The sequence below is a fragment of the Capra hircus genome, chromosome 28 (assembly GCF_001704415.2).
Source record: "Capra hircus breed San Clemente chromosome 28, ASM170441v1, whole genome shotgun sequence".
NCBI lineage: Eukaryota > Metazoa > Chordata > Mammalia > Artiodactyla > Bovidae > Capra > Capra hircus.
The window spans coordinates 9718312-9738005 of NC_030835.1; positions in this window are offsets into that span (position 1 = coordinate 9718312).

Below are 19694 nucleotides of genomic sequence, written 5' to 3' on the forward strand. Positions count from 1 at the left end.
GGTACAGAGGTTAGATTATAAATTAAACATACAAAAATTAATAGTTTTCCAATATTTTAGATGTTTGTACTTCATTCACAACAGCAAGAAAAATTATGAAGAATATAGTAATAAATTCTCAAGAAAAGTAGACAATTTGTAAAAATACGAAAGGTGAAAGTCACTCAGTTATGTCTGACTCTTTGCAACCCATGGGCTGTAGTCAGCCAGGCTCCTCTGTCCATGGAATTCTCCAGGCAAGAATACTGGAGTTGGTTGCCATGCCCTCTTCCAGCGGATCTTCCCAACCCAGGGATCAAACTCAGGTCTCCCACATTGCACGTGGATTCTTTTCCATCTGAGCCACCAGGGAAGTCCAAGAATACTGGAGTGGGAAGCCTATCCCTTTTCCAGGGGATCTTCCTGACCCAGGAATTGAACTGGGGTCTCCTGCACTGCAGGCAGATTCTTTACCAGCTGAGCTATCAGGGAAGTCTAAAAACACAAAATAAAACCTAAATAAAGACATTAAATGGAGAGGAATCAATAAAATTTAAAATGTCAGTCTTTCCAAAGTAACATAAATTTTAACATATAATTTTAATCAAGACTTCAAAATATTTTGTTTGGTTTGAAAGTGAAGTCATGTCCGACTCTGCAACCCTATGGACTGTAGCCTACCAGGCTCCTCCATCCATGGGATTCTCCACAAGAATACTGGAGTGGGTTGCCATTTCCTTCTCCAGGGGATCTTCCTGACCCAGGGATCGAACCCACGTCTCCTGCATTGCAGGCAGACACTTTACCCTCTGAGCCACCAGGGAAGTTTGTTTGGTTTGGTTTAGATAAAATTGACTTATGGCAATATATAGAATTAGTCCCACTTTTTTGTAAGGGAAAATTGTGTGTGTGTGTCTGTATATTTCTGAGTGAAAGACACAGAAGGATATATAGTAGGCTATAATGTGTAACCTTGGAAAAGAGGATTTTTGAGAAAAGAGGAAATTATTGTTTTTTCTTTGTATAGAATATCATCTTACAGCAAATATGAATTCCTTTTTTAAAATGTTAAAATTTTTTAAATTTAAAGGATAATCAAACTTTAATAAACATAAAAATTACAATAAAAATAGTGAACTTTGTGAGTTTTTAATTTATGAAATGAATTTAACTTTCACCCAGAATAGTAAACAGGTGTGACAAGATAAGATTTCACTGGTGGCTAATTTGATCTTATTTTTTTAATTAAAGCAAAATTGCACTGACGTTGAAAGAGGCAAATCAATGAACACTACATAAAACACACAATAGACCCAGGTGCAACTATGTGTTTTTTGATGTGGTAATCATGTCATTTCAAAATAAGAAGGAAATATAATTATTAGTATATGCTCTAAAATATATAGATGAAAATAACAACCACAAGTACTCTGTACCTAAATGCTCAACAACAACAACAAAAATTTACCAAAGTCATGATCCATTCATAACCTGGAACACCACTACGCATTAAAATTATGTGGTAAAATATTCAAGAAAGTGTCCTCAATAAACTGTTAGGTCATTTTCAAGAAGAAAATAAAATGTTTTGCTGTTATAATATTCTAAATATAGAAGACCAGAAGAATATGAAATAGAAAAATAAAAGTTTTCTGTTAAGGGAACACACAAGTAATTTTTATTTTTGTTGTTCTTTTCTCTGTCTTTTGAATTTATACTTAGAGAGTAAATTTCAAGTTAAAAATCCTTGCTAAAATCATAGCTCTGTTTTCTAAATAGAAGAGAGAAAAATCACATTTATATCTCATGAAAGAATTTATAAAAGAATATCACTCTATTCATTTAAATTTTGCCTCATAAGATAAACTGACCAGGAATTCCCTGGCAGTTCAGTAAGTAGGACTTCATGCTTTCACTGCCAAAGTTCAATCCCTGGTCAGGGAACTAACATCCTGCAAGCTGGGAGGCATGGCTTAAAAAAAGATAAACTGACCAAGGAGTCTTCAGCAAAATTTTAGGGTAGATAAAAAAGGAACATTACATCCCAGAGCTCTATGCTGTTCACATACTTGGTTGCAGTAGATTGCATTAGTGATGTGTTAATAATATGCCTTGGAGGAGTCAACAGAACAGTTAGATTTGTGAAAACATAATTAGCATCACAAGAAAAACAAAACATAAACGCAATCAGAGGTCTCCTTGATCCTTTGTACTAAAGTAGAAATGCAATTGTTCTCTCTGGAACACGTTCAAAGGCCTATTTTGTCTGCAAGGCTACTGTATCTCAACTTGTTTGGGTGCAACTGGGCTGACAATGAAAAAGCAGGATGTCATTCCAGGGAGCCAGCTGACTTCTCTGCGGGAATTCTGCTGAGCTGACAGGGGCGGCACTTGTACCAGCAAGCTGGCCAACAGAACCCGCATCTGTTAGGACTCAAGGTAGGAAGTAGTCAAGTAGTTTCAGCATGCATTTCTCTAGATTCCAAGTTTTCTTCAACTTCTAGCCTGTTACTACTTAATGAAAACTATGAGAAATGTGAACAGAAATAGCATTGGGGGAAAATCAAAACCTTGTTTTATAGACTAGATTGTGTTCCTCATCATTCATGTGCTGAGGAAGTTCCTAACCCTTAGTACCTCAGAATATACCCATATTTGGCAAGAAGGCCTTTAAACAGGTAATTAAGGTAAAATGAATTCGTAAGTGAGGGCTCTACATAGGTGGTGCTCTTTTAAGAAGATATCAAGATACATGTAGATCAAGAGCCAACCCTGTGAGAACACAGCAAGGAGATCCTCTGCAAATCCAGGACAGACGCCTCAGAAGGAACCTAACCTGCTGACCCCTGATCTTGGACTTCTGTCCTCTAAAACTGTAAGAAAATTAATTTCTGTTGTGCAATTCACCTGGTATCTGATATGTTCTTACAGCAGCCCTAGCAAATTAATACACATAGGAACACTCAAATTTCAAATAGCTCCTATAGTCCTTGCTTCAAAAGAAAATAAAATTGTAATCAGTATGTATTGAAGAACAAAGGAATCTTAATATATCTACTTTGTTTTTGGAAGACCTCTAGGTTTCTTGAAAATAAAATAGCAAAAAAATAAATCATACACACAGACATACATGTCTGTATATGTCTTATACCCTTACTCCCCAAAAGCTGAAAGTGGTGAGACTTGAAACCCCAGGAAACCCCCAGGCAAAGCTACAGTGCCATCTTTGAAGTTTAGTTTGGAAAGGACCCAAAAGGTCACACCATCCAGCATCCCACCTATGAGGGGATCTACCTGGAGTACTCCTGACAGGCAGGTATCTCAGAGTGTACAGGTGTCAAAATACAGGGATTAGCTCACGCATTTCAAGAATTCCAGCTGTTAAATAGCTCCTTCTAATATTCAGTGGCACCTTACGCAATGATCCTAAGTTCTACCCTCAGATCTGTATTTGGCTTCCCCAGTGGTGCTAGAGGTAAAGAACCCACATACCAATGAAGGAGACATAAAAGACACTGGTTCAATCCCTGGGTGGGGAAGATACCCTGGAGAAGAAAATGGCAACCCACTCCAGTACTCTTGCCTGGGAAATCCCATGGGCGGAGGAGCCTGGTGAGCTACAGTCCATAGCATCACAAAGAGTCGGACACGACTGAAGCAACTAAGCATGCACCTATCCTTCATGTCCATTCTCCCAGCTCTTCCCACATATTGTCTACCTTCCTCCAAATAAAGTCTCTGTCCTGCCTATAGGAGTGTCCACAGCCAACCACTGCATATCCCTTGAAGTCCTCTAATAGAAAGCATGAGATCAACTTCCAGCATGATTACAAGGGGAGCTTAACTTACCAGCTCCTTAGTGAAAATTATTGGGAAAAAAAAAATTCTTAAGCCTCTGGAAATGGTGCTAAGAGCAAAATCTTTAGAAGAAAATCTGAAAATTTATTAAGAAAGGTGAGTTTGTGATATTAGAAATAAGACCACTCCTGCGTGCCCCTCTCCCAGCTCAGTGAGGCTGAGATTCCATCTCATTCTGATTCAGCCAGGAACACAGGACTCCATCTTCATCCAGCTCTCAGTTTGGGGAGTCTTTCTTCCTGAAAGGAGCAGGACTTCAGTGTTTCTCTGAGGCTAAGTCCCAGGTGAGTCAAGAGGTGGAGGCTCTTTTTCCACCCACAACCCCACTCTACTTCAGTCCTTGCATAAAGATAGACATAATGAGTCAAAGGTTTAGAATTGTGATTCAAAAAAATAACTCATAGATCTGTAATCAACTGATTTTTTAAATAAGAACATCCAAAGGAATAATAAATGATTTTTTTTTAAGTACTAGTACAACAGGATGGGCTTCCCAGGGTGCACTAGTGGTGAAGAATCCACCTGCCAATTCAGGAAATGTGAGAGGCACAGGTTCGATCCCTGAGTCAGGACGATCCCCTGGAGGAGGGCATGCCAACCCACTCCAGTATTCTTGTCTGGAGAATTCCATAGACAAAGGAGCCCAGAGGGCTACAGTCCATGGGGTTGCAAAGAGTCAGACATAACTGAAGTAATTTAGCACACATGCACACACACAACTGGATATCCATATGCAAAAATAAATAAACTTATTGAGCTCTTACCTCAAACCATATACAAAAATTAACTCAAAATGTATCAAAGACCTAGGCTTCCAGGTGACACTAATGGTAAGAACCCACCTGCCCATGCAGAAGACGTAAAAGACATAGTTTCGATCCCTGGATCAGGAAGATCCACTGGTGGGGGGTATGGCAACCCACCCCAGTACTCCAGTATTCTTGCCTGGAGTATCCCATGGACAGAGCAGTCTAATAGCTACAGTTCATAGGATCACAGAATCAGACACCACCGAAGCAACTTAGCACGCATTCACACACATATCAAAGACCCATGTAAGACTAAAACTGTAGACCTCTTAGGAAAAAACACTAGCTTGAATTTTAATGGCCTTGGATTTGGCAGTGGAGTCTTAGATAAAAACCCAAAGCATGAACAACAAAAGCAAATAAATAAACTAGACTTCACCAGAATTTAATAGTTTTGTGTCTCAAGCACGCTATCAACAACATGAAAATTTAACCAAGAGAATGAGAGAAAATATTTGAAAATCATAAAGGACTTATATCTGGAAGATATGAAGAACTCTTACAACTCAGTAAGGATTGGTTTAGATGTTTTTCCCAAGGAAGATATACAAATGTCCAATATCATGGAAATGGAACTTATATCATCAGTCATTAAAGGATCAAAACTACATGAAATACCTCATATCCACAAGAATGGCTAGAATCACCATGTTGTACAGTGAGAGCTTGTGAAGATGGAGAGGAATGAGAACCCTCGTACATTGCTAATGGGAGTGTAAAATGATTAAGCCACTTTAGAAAGCAGTCTGGAAAGAAAGTGAAGTCGCTCAGTCGTGTCCGGCTCTTTGCGATCCCATGGACTGTAGCCCACCCAGGCTCCTCCCTCCATGGGATTTTTCAGGCAAGACTACTGGAGTGGGGTGCCATTTCCTTCTCCAGGGGATCTTCCCGACACAGGGATCGAACCCGGGTCTCCTGCATTCCAGGCAGTCGCTTTAACCTCTGAGCCACCAGGGAAGCCCTAGAAAGCAGTCTAGCAGCTCTTAAAACATAAGGTTATCATATGACTCAATAATTCTTCTCCTAGGTATTTATCCAATAGAAATGAGAATATATGTACACACAAAAACTTGTGCATAAAATTGTATAGGAGCATTATTTGTAATAGCCAAAAAGTAGAAACAATCCAAGTATCTACCAACTGGTGAATGAAGCAACAAAGCAGGATGTACCCACACAAGGGAATACAATTCAGCCATAAATAGGAATAAAATACTGATGCATGCAGCAAATTAGATGAATTTTGAAAATTTATGCCAAATGAAACTAGCCACAAAAGTCCACTTACTGTATCATTCCATTTCTTTGAAAATCCAGTGCAGAGAAATCTCAAGACAGAAAGTAGATTAGTTATAGTTCTGTGTTGGAGGATAGAAGAGGCAATAAGAGAGTGATAGCTGACGGGCGTAGAGTTTCTTTTTGAGATGATGAAAATATTCTAAAACTATCTGTGGTGATAGTTTCATACATCTGTGAATATACTAAAAACTATTGAATTGTGTACTTTAAATCTGCATATATACAGTATAAAAATTGCAAGGCTCAGAGGTTAAAGCGTCTGCCTCCAATGCGGGAGATCCGGGCTAAATCCCTGGGTCAGGAAGATCCCCTGGAGAAGGAAATGGTAACCCACTCCAGTATTCTTGCCTGGAGAATCCCATGAACAGAGAAGCTTGGTAGGCTACAGTCCATGGGGTCACAAAGAGTCGGACACAACTGAGAGACTTCACTTATAAAAACAGCTTTTCCAATAGGAAATATACCCCAACACTGAAAGAGACCATTCCAGGTTCTAAACCCCTACTCCAATTTTTTTTTTCTTTCCTACATGGGAAACATAAACAGGTCGAGCAGTAATTTCATTTCAACCTAAAACAAGGATTCCCCAAGTATTCAAGTGAGCTTGTAAAGTTTAACTATGAATTTGTGCCACATTTCCAATGTCGCATCTCTGCTGGGTTCATACAGCAACTGTCACCTTTTGACTGAGGCCGCAGTACCTTGTGATACCCCTGTTGACAGACATGCAGCATCCCTGGGCCTCTGTTTCCTCATCTGTACATCTGATCATCTGGCACACTCACCCTTGCTCCCAGTTCTGTTTGTTGTAAAGATCAAATGAAATCACCAAAAAAAAAAAAAAAAAAACCACTTTGAAAAGATGAAGGTATTATAAAGACAAAGGAGATTAATCCTTAGCATTAATCTTTAACATCCTCTCAGAAAGCTTTCAGCAACTGGCCCCCCTGGGGATAGCAGATTAAGTACAAATTAAAAACAAAACTTCAACTAACATTTTCATCCAAATTCAAAACGTATTTTACATTCATTAAGCTTTGAAGTTCATAGTCTAGTACTTCTGTTTTTTACTATATCCGTTAGTCATATAAAGTGAGAAATCAAGTCAGAGCCTTTGTCAGAGGATTAAATGTTTCAAATGACCTATCTCATGAACACAGGGTAGAAAAGTAATGAGAAATATCCAACTCTATTTTTCTTTTGTAGTATACTAATAACAAAAAAAAAAAGCTTTTAAAATTAAAAGATGTTGGTAACATTTTGAGCATACTTAACATTCTTTTTAAAGCAACTTCTCTGCTGGCAGTGGATTTTAGGTTGCAATGCCTTAAGCTAAGAAAGCGAGTCTTAAAAAGAAAAGGAAAAAATCAAGGAAACAGCATGATGCAGTCTGTTGTAAGTAATCACTTTACAAAAGGAATTATAAAGAAGGGCTAGCAGTCTTGCCTTCAGAGTCCCTCCCTTGAAGGACCTGACCATTTATGCTGCTACATCAATTCACAACATGAGAGGGATCCGAGTTCTCCAATTACGATTTTTCAGTAGTAAAAATAATTATTTCAATTTTCCAAGTCCTTTCACATATATTATCCCTTTTGATCATCACAACATGAAGGAAGTGAAGATTTTCCCACTCATGAATTATAGAACTAGGAGTGGTACCCAGCATTCCAACTCTCCAGCCTCTGCGATGTCCTCTGCCTCGTGCAGAGGAGGAGCACCACAAAAACTCTCTTGCCACATAGAGACTCATTCCAAACTCCTGCATTAAATGGCTGAATCAACCTGGCATGGCTTCCGCCAGCCTAAGGCCACATCCTTGGGATGACTAAGACATCCCCTCTTAGAGTTCCTGTCTAAAAAAGCTCAAGGCTGTCAAAAAATTTTACCATATGTTCTAGCCAACACCTGGCCACAGGGCCCTGACCTCCACTCCTTTCTTCGAGCATTTCTAATTTAAAAAGGCAGGAAGGGGTAAGCTCACAATTGTAAGTTCTCCCTCTGTCGCTTTCAAATATACACGTATGTATTCCCTACAACCCAGGAGTGTCTTTCTCAAGGACTTGAAAGCCATTCCTTTCAAATGCTATCATCAGGAAGGATAGGGCCTCTGTCTCCCAGGCTCTATGGGTGAGTAGAATCCTAATTCAGGTAACTGCCAACTAGTAGCCACAGCTGTCCTAATGACATCTTCACTGTCTATCTCACTAGATTTTTGTAATTTTTTCTTATCTACCTGATTCTACTTGACCCCTGCTCACTGCTCCTCCCTATTCCCTCATCCTGATTTTAAAATGCTGCAATCACCTCTGTACAGGCTTCCCTGATGGCTCAGATGGTAAAGAATCTGCCTGCAATGCAGGAGACTCAGGTTCGATCGCTAGGTTGCTGTCTCCTGCAGAAGGAAATGGCAACCCGCTCCAGTATTCTTGCCTGGAGAATCCTGATGGACAGAGGAGTCTGGCAGGCTATAATCGATGGGGTCACAAAGAGTCAAACACGACTGAGTGACTAACACACACACCTCTTTATAAATAGAATGGAACTCAGCTCTTTTCCCTACTGTCAGTAGTTAATAAAATCTGCCTTCACCACTTTAACTAATATCCAGCTTTATCTTTGACAGCACACACGCAGCTGCCCCCAGGCAAATGTAGACAAAACCAACCACATCTCCTCTTTATTCTGTCCTGTGCCTGACCCGAGTCCCCGTCTCTGCCCTGTCCCCTCTGGCTTCAAAGCTTCCCACATGTACCAGTGGAATAACCTCCTTTACATCTGTCTGCCTCAAAACTGTCTCCCCAGCAGTTCATTCTGCATCTTCCTCCCAAGGTGTAGGTTGTATCATATCTTCCTCTCTTCAAAAGCACCTGCAGTGTTGACAAGCTAATTAGCATTCAGCACTCTGTACTGGCTGGACTAAGTCTCAATTTCATTTACATCCCTGAGCGAACATGCCAAGTGAATGCAGGGGCAGGAAGAAGCAAGACCTCCACACACTGTTCTTCAGGGCCCCATGTGAAGACAGCCTAACAGAATGATATCTGGGAAGACTTGTGAAAATCACTGGTAAGCCATTTGCAGAAAGCCTCAACCTATCCCAGCTGTTGTCTGAAAAATATTCCTGAAAAGACCCAGAATCTCAGGAAGTCCTGCCTCAGACAGGCAAAAATTTGTTATTCTTTAACCTCACTCTCTTCTTTGGGCTTTTCAAAACAGAATAAAGACCAAAATTATTGCTACTGACAGCCAGCACCTATCAAGTGCCTTCTCTGGGTCGAGCAACTCACTAAAAACCTACATGCATTTTCTCATTTAATCTTCAAAATGCTGGAACCATGACATAGGCACTGTTATTATTCCCATTGAACAGATGAAGAAACTTAGGCTTAACATGGATCTGCATCTTTTGTGCAAGTGGCAAAGCTGGAACATGAATCCAGGTCCCTATGTCCTCAGAGCTTGAGTTCTTACCTGCTACACATGTTGACAAGCATCCAAACATTTTTAAACAGCTCTCATTCAATCTTGGAGAAGGAAATGGCAACACACTCCAGTACTCTGGCCTAGAAAATTCCATGGACAGAGGAGCCTTGTAGGCTACAGTCCATGGGGTCGCAAAGAGTCAGACATGACTGAGTGACTTCACTTTACTTTCATTCAATCTTAGGGTCTTCAGTCCATTTCTCATCATATGGACCATGATCGTTTTGTCATCCCAGGCATTGTCCTCTGAACTTGAGTCAGAGTAAAATAAAAGTAGCATTCTAAGGAAGCCCTCAGTAGGCACTTTACTCATGCATTTTACATTATGTTCTCAACTGGGTCTTTATTTTCCTTTGTTCATTTAAGAGACTTGTTGCCGCCTCCTCTTAATTCATCAAGATAGACTTCAAATAGATTAAAGAGTTAAATTATTTTCCCTGAAAAAAAATCAATGAAAAAAAAAACTAGAAGACAACAGAGTGATATATTTTTAAAAGATTATTTTCTAAATGTAGCAGTAACACAAGAAAGGACAAAGGGAAATATTGAAGATCTGACTACAAAAAAATTGAAAATGTCTGTACATGAAAAGCAACTAAAATATAAAGACAAACAGCAGACTGAAAAAAAATGTTTGCAGGAAATATGACAAGGGTAAATGCTCTTATTAAACAGAGAGAGTATGCCAGTCGATGAGAAAAACATTAAGATAAATGGCCATCAGCAGGACAGTTACACAAGAGGAAACGCAACCTGTAAGCTAGTGTGATGGGGGAAAGTTAAGCTTAATAAAAAATTAAGAAGTGTAAATAACGTTGACAATTTTCACCTAATAATTAGCAAAAAAGATTAATAAGATGTTCAATGCATTCAGAGAATTAGCAAAATCAGTACTTTACTACTTTTTCTGGAGGTAATATAAATGGTTGGAAACTTCTGGAAAGATATTTGACAATTCATTTCACATTTTTTTTTTAAGTCTTAAAGTTAGGCCAATAATCCCACTCTTTTAATACTTCAAAACACAAAAAGAGCTAAAAGGTATAAGATAATTTCAGTAGCTCAAATTGGGACTATCCAAAGATTACAATAATCAAAGCATATCTGCATGATCTGTGCTACCTACATGACATCCACTTTGTAAATCACTATTTTATAATGTAAAATATGTATACTTTCTAACAACATTTAAAAATGTATATAATGCGTTGTGGAAAAGCAAGATTGATATGCATATACTGTGTGTGTTCACTCATATTGTTGCTGTTGTTGCTGAGTCACTAAGTTGTGTCCAACTCTGCACCTCCATGGACTGTAGCCCACTGGCCTCCTCTGTCCATGGAGTTTCCGAGGCAAGATTACTGGACTGGGTTGACATTTTCTAGTTTGGGGGATCTTCCTGACCAAGGGTTTGAACCCACATTTCCTGCATTAGCAGGTGGATTTTTTATTGTTGAGCCACCAGGGAAGCCCCATTCACTCATATAACTATGCACAAAAATTCATCTGAAAATACTAGGAGGGGCTAAAGAAACTTGAGAAGAATTGCTGAGTCAATCTTTGGATTTGTGAGTGACGAGTTTTCCCTTATTTTTCTACCTATGCGAACATACAGACATGCACAATTTTATGACATTTATCAGACACAACTGAGCGACTAAACATGCAACAAAACAATTAAATTAACAGACTTTGGGTGAAGCAGATTACCCTCCACGTTCTGAATGGGTCTCGCCCAATCAGCTGAAGGCCTTAAGGGAGAAGACCGAGGTCCCCAAAGGAGCAGGGAATTCTGCCAATTGGTTGCCTTCAGACTTGAGCCACAGCATTAATTCTTCTCTAGGTCTCTCTACTACCAGCTTACCCTCCAGATTTTATACGTCTCTCTGCCTCTCTCTCTCTCTTTGGTAATAACATATATATTTTTGGTTCTATTTCTCTGGAGAACCCTGATAACTACACCCATCCTCCCCACTCCCTGGTACCAGCTTTCACACACACAGTCTCTCATCAGTGGACCTGATCCTTTATTTCACATAGACATAAATGCTATGAAATTTAAAGGATATTTTTCAGTTTCTTCCTACTTGACTTCCCATTAGCATTTAACACAACTCTTCTTTCTTGAAACACTTGTGTCTGGACATCCAAAATACTCCAGAACCCTGCCTTCCCCTCCTCTTCTCTGGAACCTCTTCACTCAGTGCTTTGCGGTTCTTTCCTCCTCAGAACGCTCCTCCCCAATGCTGGGATTCTCCTGGCCTCAGCTCTGAGTCCTGTCTTTACAGAGCTAACTCCTTACCCAGCCGACTTCATCCATAAGTAGAGTTTAACTCACCGTCCATGTACTGCTGATTCCAGCCCAGATTTCTCTAAGGTCTAGATTCATGTAATCAATTCTCTTCTGACAGCTCTACCTGGATACTAAAATGTAGTTTTATTTTTTCAGGTCAAAAGATTAGCTTTCTGTGGGGAGAAGGGAGCTACCTCCAAAAGAGGCAGCTGGCTAACATTTTGCTTCACCTTCATACAGAAGGGTTACTTCTTCTCGCTTATCATTGCAATCTAAAAGTTGATGTAGTCCTTCTCTAACTTAGGCAATGCTCCCCAGAACATTTAGTCATTCCTGTGGCCTGCAGTTCACAGAGAACCTCAGCTGAGCTCACGGAGAGTGAGCCCCCAATCGAGCCATCTCCTTTATCTCCACCAGTGCAAGTTTGCCTTAAGATGTGCAAGTGGAACTGCAGATTGCCTCCAAGCGCACCACACGCTGCACTTATCCCTGGCCCCTCTGCTCTGGTCTTTCTCTAATATTAGAGCGCTTCTAATAGAAGTCCTATCCATTAATTCTCAGGCCAATTTTATTTTTGATGTAACAGCTCATAAATTAGTCAGACTCTACTCAATGTGGTCTTGGCAGCACTTTACCATGCAAAAATTCTGGAAGATGGGCAGCATGGTTTGATGGTTTCCTGTATGCTGTTAACCATCCAGTGGAATTCAGGATTCAGGGAGAGTTCACTTAAAGGTTTCATAGCCATCTTAAACTGGAAATTCAAATTTGGCTTCTAAAGATTATCCTCACTCTAATTTCTCTGAGCCTATAGTCCTTCCAAACTTTTCAATCCCAGTTACCTTTAAGGGGTTCCCCCATTTTACTTAACTCAGGGACACACCCGCAATCAGGAACTTGGTACTTGGGAAAACACTAGCTGCAAAGATTTTCTAGCAATTATTATTATAAAGGACACAAATGACCTTTTGTATTAAAAATCTTTGCATAATAGGTAAAGCCCAATAGTCCAATAGCCGTCACTTAGCATCTTGCCTTCTGCTACAGTTCCGCCAGCCTACAAAGTTGGGATATCAGCTGCCTGCAGCTCCTCACTGCCTTCTGCTCTTAACTTTCCAATATTACCCAGCCATTAAAAAGAATACATTTGAATCAGTTCTAATGAGGTGGATGAAACTGGAGCCTATTATACAGAGTGGAGTAAGTCAGAAAGAAAAACACCAATACAGTATACGAACACATATATATGGAATTTAGAAAGATGCTAACGATGACCCTATATGTGAGACAGCAAAAGAGACACAGATGTATAGAATAGTCTTTTGGACTCTGTGAGAGAGGGCAAAGGTGGGATGATTTGGGACAATGGCGTTGAAACATGTATATTACCATATGTGAAATAGATCACCAGTCCAGGTTCAATGCATGAGACAGGGTGCTCAGGGCTGGTGCACTGAGATGACTCCGAGGGATGGGATGGGAAGGGAGGTGGGAGGGAGGTTCAGGATGGGGAACACATGTACACCAATGGCTGATTCATGTCAATGTATAACAAAAACCACTACAATATTGTCAAGTAAGTAGCCTCCAATGAAAATAAATAATTAAAAAAAAAAAGATAAGAAGAAAAAAAAAAAACCATCTGCATGTTTCAGGAAACAATGTCCAGGTAAAATGGTGAACTCTTCAGTACATGAAGAGATATGGAATTATCTTCTCTGGGCAGATGAGAAATCCTGATTGTGAGAGGTAGCAGCAATGATGAATGTCTGCTGAGTCCCACATAGAAAGCTCCAGTAACTGATCAAGGGCACAGTCATAAATACCAAGCTTTTATCTCCATGCTTTAGGACAATTTTGCTTTCTTAGGCAGACTATGAAGATGATTTAGATTTCCCAACAGTGATGTTAGTTTTCCATTTCTATGTATAATATGCAAACAATTTTTAACTTTTTTAAAAATTAATTTTTATCACAATATAGTTGCTTTACAATGTTGTGTTAGTTTCTATTGTACAGCAAAATGAATCAGCCATACATATACATCTATCCCCTCCTTTTTGGACTTCCTTCCTAATCAGGTCACCACAGGGCATTAAGCAGGGCTCCCTGTGCTCTGCAGCATGTTCTCATTAGTTGCTCTATACAACTTTTACTCTTAACCACAGCTTTCAAGCCTCTTTTATAAGAAAATATCAAGGCATTTTATGAACATTAACCTTCATTCAGTTCAGTTCAGTTCATTCACCCAGTCGTGTCCAACTCTTTGCGACCCTATGAATCACAGCATGCCAAGCATCCCTGTCCATCACCAACTCCCAGAGTTCACTCAGATTCATGTCCATCGAGTCCGTGATGCCATCCAGCCATCTCATCCTCTGTCGTCCCCTTCTCCTCCTGCCCCCAACCCCTCCCAGCATCAGAGTCTTTCCCAATGAGTCAACTCTTGGCATGCGGTGGCCAAAGTACTGGAGTTTCAGCTTAGCATCATTCCGTCCAAAGAAATCCCAGGGCTGATCTCCTTCAGAATGGACTGGTTGGGTCTCCTTGCAGTCCAAGGGACTCTCAAGAGTCTTCTCCAACACCGCAGTTCCAAAGCATCAATTCTTCGGCGCTCAGCTTTCTTCACAGTCCAACTCTCACATCCATACATGACCACAGGAAAAACCATAGCCTTGACTATTTACCTTGGTCAAAAATAACCTTTTTTTTTTTTTTTTTCCAAAACAGTCACAAGGGTCTTCTCATTTTTTTCTATTTGCTTCTTTGGTTTTAGATTTTAAAACTAGCATCGCATCGGGTTGTGAAATTGGAAGGTGGATCCTCCAACTTTATTCATCTACAGTATATTGTATGCAGTATGCCTTGTAGACTTAAAGAATGGCTGATTTATCAAACTTCATCATCATGATTTCAGTTAATGGTATCTGAGAAGATATTTTCTTTTGGGGCTGCTTAGTCTCTAGCTCTTTTTTTTTTCCTGGAAGGAGAGAATGTTTATTTGTTCCATATATTATTTTTTAACCCCTCACCTTCACAAAAACAAAGAAAATGTTCTATCTAAAGCCTTACTACTCAAAGTATAACTTGTAGAATAGGATCATCAGTGTCACCTGCGAGCTTGTTAAACCCATTACTCTCAGGCCCACCCAGACCTGCCAAATCAGAATCTGAGAACCTCAGGAGGTTCTTGCTGTGTTAAAGTTGGAAGAACACTGAATTAAAGCATTAAACATCTGGGTGTCTGTATCAGTTCAGTTCAGTCACTCGGTCATGTCTGACTCATTGTAAACCCCATGGACTGCAGCATGCCAGTAAACTGTAAAATGGGGGTAAAACCAACGGTGTCTATCACAGGATATTAGGAGATTCAAATAATGTGAAATGTGGCAGTATTATCCAGTCAACAAATGTCAATATTAGTCAACGAATTAAAAACATATGAGGTTATAATGAAACAACTGAAATCCACATGGTATAGTACTTAGAACACTGTAAGCCTCAATAGCAGAATTAAGCATCTATTCATTTATCCAATAAATATTTAAGCTCCTATTAGATACCAGGCACAAATCCTACCTTTGCTCTCAAAGGTGTTAGAAGTGACAGTTAGACAAGAGGAGTACCTAGAGGAATTCTTCAGGGTCATTAGAAACCAGATTCTATAGTCTATAGCCCTTTCACCCATGCAGAGACTAGAAAGAAAGGTGTGCTTAGAACCCAGTGAAAGGGACTTTGAACATATCCTGAGTCAGGTTTCCCTTTTCTTGTCAGAGTTGGAAAATCCCATTGACAGTTAACTCTTCAACAGTGACTCAGAGACGATCTAGAATAGTGCAAACTAGCATGTGGTGGTGGGAAAATAAAACATCGACCATCCCTTGACGCGTGCTCTACTCTTATGATGGATAAAGTGACAAAAGTCCAGGAGGCACAGACACAGTCTCAGTTAGTGGACATTTTCATAGAAACAAACACATCAGGCCTGCACGTGATACAACCCCAGGACAAACTGAACAGACCTAGTAGCTGGAAATGACTTTCGGAAGAAAGAAATGCCATCACCTCTCTTAAAAAGGAGATTAGCTGAGAATGCTAAATTGTCATCAAATCATAGTCTTCAAAAAGCCTACGGAACCTGAGAAAAGATCTAGTCCAGGGGACAGCATAAGTGCAAGGAGAAAAAGGCTAAGGAAAAACAGGGATGCAAGGAGAGTGCAGCCAGTAATCGCTGTTGAAGGAGTGGAGTGGGACACGTGGTCAACCTCTGATTGGTCATTCCACACGTTGTTCCCACCCCTTCGTTCATAGAGGGGGAAGTGAGTCCCAAGAGATTAAGCCCCTAGGTTTTCCATTTCACTATTGAATTGAAATATACTTTAACTACAATGAAAACTTCACCATCTACTTTATAAATAATCCATAGTAGTAAAAACATGTCAGGTGGGTGCCTGTGGCCAGGAGGAATGTAAAGTACTGTGATCAAGGAGAAGATGTCAAGAGGTGGTTCCTGCATAAAGAAACTGATTCCAAAACTAATGTGAAAATTCTTGAGGACACAGAAGAGCCAAAATTATCTTGAAAAAGAACAAAATTGGAAGATTAATACTTCCGATTTTCAAAACAGTGCAAAGTGCATGATGCTGGCATAAGGATAAACAAATAGATCAGTGGGATACAATTGAGAGCCTAGAAATAAATTCTAACATTTATAGGTAATTGATTTTTGACAAAGGTGCCAAGACAATTCAATGGGAAAAGAATGGTCTCTTTCCAAAACCTGGTGCTGGGAATATCCACATGCAGAAAACTGAAGTTGGACTCCTAACTCACACCAGCTAATCAAAAGGGAACATAGACCTAGACGTAAAAGCTAAATCTATAAAAACTCTTAGAAGAAAAAGTAAATCTTTATAATCTTGGTTTAGGCAAAGATCTCTTCTACATGGAAGACCCAAGTCACAAAAAGTAAATTAAACTACATTAAAGTTCAGTTCAGTCGCTCAGTCTTATCTAACGCCCTGTGACCCCATGGATTGCAGGACGCCAGGCTTCCCTGTACATCACCAACTCCCAGAGCTTACTCAAACTCATGTCCATTCAGTCGGTGATGCCATACAATCATCTCATGCTCTGTCGTCCCCTTCTCCTCCCACCTTCAATCTTTCCCAGCATCAGGGTCTTTTCAAATGAGTCATCTCTTCACATCAGGTGGCCAAAGTATTGGAGTTTCAGTTTCAGCAAAAGTCCTTCCAGTAAACATTCAGGACTGATTTCCTTTAGGATGGACTGGTTGGAGGAGAAGGCAATGGCAACCCACTCCAGTACTCTTGCCTGGAGAATCCCATGGATGGACGAGCCTGGTAGGCTGTGGTCCATGGGGTCGCAAAGAGTCTGACACGACTGAGCGACTTTGCTTTCACTTTTCACTTTCACACATTGGAGAAGGAAATGGCAACCCACTCCAACGTTCTTGCCTGGAAAATCCCAGGGATGGGGGAGCCTGGCGGGCTGCCGTCTATGGGGTCACACAGAGTCAGACATGACTGAAGCGACTTAGCAGCAGCAGCAGCAGGACTGGTTGGATCTCCTTGCATTCCAAGGGACTCCTCAAGAGTCTTCTCCAAGACCACAGTTCAGAAGCATCAATTCTTCTGTGCTCAGCTTTCATAATCCAACTCTCACATCCATACATGACCACTGGAAAAACCATAGCTTTGACTAGACAGACCTTTGTTGGCAAAGTAATGTCTCTGCTTTTGAGTATGCTATCTAGGTTGGTCATAACTTTCCTTCCAAGGAGTAAGCGTCTTTTAATTTCATGCATGCAATCACCATCTGCAATGATTTTGGAGCCTAAGAAAATAAAGTCTGACACTGTTTCCACTGTTTCCCCATCTACTTCCCATGAAGTGATGGGACCAGAGGCTATGATCTTAGTTTTCTGAATGTTGAGTTTAAGCCAACATTTCACTCTCTTCTTTCACTTTCATCAAGGGGCTCTTTAGTTCTTTTCAGCTTTCTGCCATAAGAATGGTGTCATCTGCATATCTGAGGTGACTGATATTTCTCCTGGCAATCTTGATTCCAGCTTGTGCTTCTTCCAGCCCAGCATTTCATGATGTACTCTGCATAGAAGTTAAATAAGCAGGGTGACAATATACAGCCTTGACATATTCCTTTCCCGATTTGGAACCAGTCTGTTATTCCATTCCAGTTCTAACTGTTGCTTCGTGACCTGCATACAGATTTCTCAGGAGGCAGGTCAGGTGGACTGGTATTCCCAGCTCTTGAAGAATTATCCACAGTTTGTTATGATGCACACAGTCAAAGGCTTTGGTATAGTCAATAAAGCAGAAGTAGATGTTTTTCTGGAACTCTCTCACTTTTTCAATGAACCAGCAGATGTTGGCAATTTGATCTCTGGTTCCTCTGTCTTTTCTAAAGTCAGCTTGAACATCTGGAAGTTCACAGTTCACATACTGTTGAATCCTGGCTTAGAGAATTTTTAGCATTATTTAGCTAGCATGTCAGATAAAATATGTTTGATTGAGTGAGTGAGTGAAGTCGCCCAGTCGTGTCCAGCTCTTTGCGACCCCATGGACTGTAGCCCACCAGGCTCCTCCCTCCATGGGATTCTCCAGGCAAGAGTACTGGAGTGGGTTGCCATTCCTTCTCCAGGGGATCTTCCTGACCCAGGGATCGAACCCAGGTCTCCCCCATTGCAGGCAGACGCCTTAACCTCTGAGCATGTCAGATAAAATATGTTTGATAGTGATCTCCAAACTCCAGACTAACTACATCAGAATACCCTAGGGAAAAGGAAAGGGATGCTATTAAAAAAAAAAAAAAAAAAGAACTCTCAAGTCATAGCCTCAGAGAGTATGGAAAGCTGTGCTTTTTAAAGTCTCCCAAAATATTATTGACTAATATACAAGACTGGACTTCTCTGGTGGCTGGGGGTAAAGAATTCACCTGCAATGCAGGAGAGGCAGGTTTGATCCCTGGCTTGGACAGATCCCTGGGTTGCAGAAGGAAATGGCAATCCACTCCAGTATCTTGCCCAGGAAATCCAAAGGACAGAGAGCCTGGCGGACTATGTCCATGGGATTGCAAAAGTCAGACACAACTTAGCAACTAAACTACCACCCAGTGTACAAGAGGAGTTGGAACTCTTGATCTAGAGGTTGAAACAAAACATATGAAATAAATGAGGGAGAAATATAGAGGAATGTTTTCCCATTTCAGTATGAGAGAGCATTTTAAATATGTAAAAGCAAAGGAAAACAATTCTTTGACTTATTAAAAAATATTTATGGGGGCTACCAGGCACATGCATTTTGGTTATGTGAAATAAAGTTCTGTATATCAAAAGTCATCACATACAATATTTAAAAACAAACTAGGAAAAAGTATTTTTGGAAAAAATCTTTTCAATGTCTATGGTAAAGAAAAGGTGTTCTTAATAAGTTAAAAAAATTCTTACAATTCACTAAGTAAAAGCAAGTAATGAAATAGAAAATAGGAAGCTGACATAGTCCACAAAAGAAATTTGCCCAAATTAAAATGCACATATGTGAAAAGCTATTTGACTTATCTAATAGTAAAATAAATGAAGAGAATTTAGATAAATTACTGTGTGTGTCTATCGAGATGTTAAATACAGAAATAGATGGCCCCCAGTGTTCATCGTCACACTATTCTCAGTGGTTAGGAAATGGAGACAACCTAGATGTCCACCGACAGATGAATGTATGGGGAAGTTGTGGTGCATATATGCAATTGAATATTATTCATCCATAAAAAGGAACGTGTTTGAGTCAGTTCTAATGAGGTAACTGAACCTAAAGCCTATTATAAGGGTGAAGTAAGTCAGAAAGAGAAAAGCAAGTATCATATACTAACATATTATATGGACTGTAGAAAGATGGTAATTATGAACCTATTTGCAGGGCAGCAATGGAGATGAA